We start from the raw sequence: 3,484 nt of genomic DNA, 5'->3' as shown, positions 1-3,484 counted from the left end.
CCCAGAGGGAGCCTGCTTCTCCCTCTGTCTATGTCTCTGCCTCTTTCTGTGTGTCTCTCATGAATAAATAAATAAAATCTTAAAAGAGAGAGAGAGAGAGAACTTTCAGTTAATTTAATGTTACTTAACATTTGTTTTGTCCCATATTTTATTCCAGGTACATATGAGTGAAAATAAGTGGGAATTAAAACCAATTTTAGGAAAATGTTGGGAGACAATGTATTTGTTTCTCATCTTCCCAAATTCCTCAAAGAGTATGACACACTGAAAATTGACAGTGACTTTAGTATTTGGGTTAAAGTGTTCAGTTTCTTATGAAGTAGAGTACTTCTCACTAATAAAAAGGGATATCTTTTTCTATATGCAACAGCATGGATGAATCTCATCGTGCTAAACAAAAGGAACCAGAGAGATCCTTTTCATATAAAATTGACTATTTTTTGTCTTCATAGATATGTCTTGCAAGACATTTACTTCAAAGTTCACTTCTTATTAATTCAAAACATTTTCACATGTAATTTTATTTATAAAACATTTTAATTCACTTACTGATTTCATTTATAAATATTTATTAAGTTACTGTGCTATGTGTTATAGATCAATTTGAATAAGAAAAGTTCTTGATCTCAAGATGCTCATAGTGTATTGATGGAGATAGTTAAAATTAGAAATTACAGTGGAATAAAAATACAAAATGATTGACAACCTGTTCATATATTGTTATACTAGAAATAAACTTAGAATACTATGGTTTTCTATGGAAAACCATCTAATAAAGATATGTCTGAGGGGGGCTCAGTTGGTTGAGTATCCCACTCTCGATTTCAGCTTAGGTCATAATCTCAGGTCATGATTTTGGGCCTCACCTAGGGCTCTAAGGTCAGTGGACAGTCTGCTTAAGGTTCTGTCACTCTCCATTTCCCTCTGCCTCTCCCCCTCTCTAAAATTTAAATAAATCTTTAAAAGAAATAAAGATATGACTGAAAGATTATAAGGTCTTCTCAGTACAAATGAGAACACTAAACTCTTAAGACTGTAGATTGTTAATCACTATAACTGGTATGGTATATAGAAATGTTAATGAACTTAATTTATGATAAGAAAATATGTGGGAGGGAAAGTAATTTCATGTTAACAATTCCAGACAAAAAGGAAAGAATAAAAAAACTATAGTTTACTGTATATTCAATGTAAAAGTGTGAGATCAGTTTTCAGAAATCACTTAGAAAAGTAATACAACTATGAGAGATACACTCCATTTTGAATCACTTCCCAAAGTTGTTTATGTTGTGATGCAGTGATGTCTCTGCTATGTGCATTTCCATTTGGTCCTGCTTAGACCAACTGTCTAAGCCACTACTTTTAATTTCAGACAGTGTGATCAGTAGAAAATGCCAAAGTGAATCAGTGAGAACCTTATTTTGTCTCTAACCAGAACACTTCCATCACTCATTTGGAGGACCTGTCTTATTTATTATATTTCCACTTGACTTATTCCATATTTTAGATCATTTTAGGCATTTACACATTTTTATTTTACATTTGCCTCTTTACTGAGCAAGGATGATAAAATCAAAACTATAGATATATGTTATAGGCACACCAAAATAAGATGAAATAATATGAATTTCCTTTTATTTATCACAGATACTACTAGGAAAGAATGACTTTAATGAATTTTAACTGCATTTTTTTCCAATTGCTCTATCAATCTGTCTATCTAATTGCATATTAGCAAACCCTCTTGGCTCTCTCTTCAAAATGTATTACAAATATGACTGCTTATCACCATTTCCACCTCTCCTATGCTCATTAAAGCCCCCATTATCTCTCATCTGGATTGCTTAATGAGGCTTTCACTTGGTTTCTCATTTCCCATCTTGCCCCCCATAGTCTCTTCTCAACGGAGCAGCCAATGTGATTCTTTAAATTGTAAATCAAAGAATCTTATTCCTCTGCTTAAAATTATCTAATAGCTTCTCATCTCTCAAAATAAAATTCAAAGATCCTAAATGAACTGCACACCTGCTACCTCATTGTACTATTTCTAACGACTGCCCCATTTAGCTAACTCTGTTCCAGCCACACTGGCCTCCTTTATGTCTCTTGAATCTGCCAAATTTACTCCTAGTCAGACCTTTCCTGCGGGTTATGTGTCTCTTATGGGAAGCTTCCCTGTAGGCATCCACAGAGTGCATTACCTAGCTTTACTCAAATCTTTGCTTTCCTTTCATTTTCCAGATTATTTCTCTGCTTTATTTTACTTCATAACAACTATCACAACCTAAAATGTTATATATTTATTTGTTTATTCTCTTTCTATATTCTTGTTTCAACTATGAAGAATTAAGAACCATTAGAATTAAGACTTCTATTTATATTTGTATCTCCCACACCAAGAACATAGGCATTCAATGATCAATTCATGAATGAATGAATGAATGAATGGATGGATGGAATTATGTATAGATATATTTGTTCAGAAATAAGAGCTATTTTTAAAATATCTCCCTTTAGAGGTTCTTGAGTGGTTCAGTTGGGTAAGCATCAGACTCTTGATTTTGACTCAGGTCATGATCTCAGGGTCATGAGATCTAGGCCAGCATTGGGGGCATCCGAGCTCAGTGGGGAGTCTGTTGGAGATTCTCTCTTCCTCTACCCTTCCCCCCACTTGTTCTCTATCTGTCAAATAAATAATATTTTTTTAAAAAAAGAATACCTCCTATGTATTAACATGCATTTAGTTTAAACAATGTTAAGTGCTCATAGTTTTCTCCAACTGATAGTGACAAGAGACTACCTGCTGTTAGGAAAGGGCTCATATAGGGAAAGGATTGGAAAAAAAGAATTTGGCAATCTCTAGATTGTATATTTTTGTGAAGGCTCCAAGAGACCAAGTCTAAATAGCACAATTCTGTTCCATTATAGAGAAAGAGTTAAAGTAAAGCTGGAAATTTTAAGTTAAATAAAAATATCATTTGATGTTAGTTATTCATATATAGAAAACAGCTAACTAATTCTCTACACTTTTATGAATCAAAAATAAGGTTTCCAATAAAAAGAGGCATAAAAAAGAGTACTCTGGGAAGAAATCACAATTAGTATCAGAGATTCTAAGTTCAGATTCCAAGTTCTCCTTTATCCAGGTATGATCTTTGTTAAGTTAATGAAATTCTATGAATATCAGTTGAATCAAATATAAAAATATACATTCATTACTATTTCATAGTTTTATAATAAATATATATGATTCTGTTAATATACTATGAACTGTTGTATGAATCGTAGTTAATATTTTAATGGCATAAATTATCATGATTTGACTCACTTACATTTACCTATTAGTCAAAGAACCCAGAGTCTACTAGAATAACAGTGCAGAATTTGCTTTAATTTGGTTTTTATCTAATACTGGAGATTCTTGTATTAACGGTTGTGTCTCAAGATCCCTTCTTTAGAGAATTTTATAAACCCATTGAAGTTC

Source organism: Canis aureus, chromosome 7, assembly GCF_053574225.1.
Source record: "Canis aureus isolate CA01 chromosome 7, VMU_Caureus_v.1.0, whole genome shotgun sequence".
NCBI classification, from domain to species: Eukaryota; Metazoa; Chordata; class Mammalia; order Carnivora; family Canidae; genus Canis; species Canis aureus.
The sequence above is the reverse complement of the archived record's forward strand: the minus strand, read 5'-3'. Positions refer to the sequence as shown.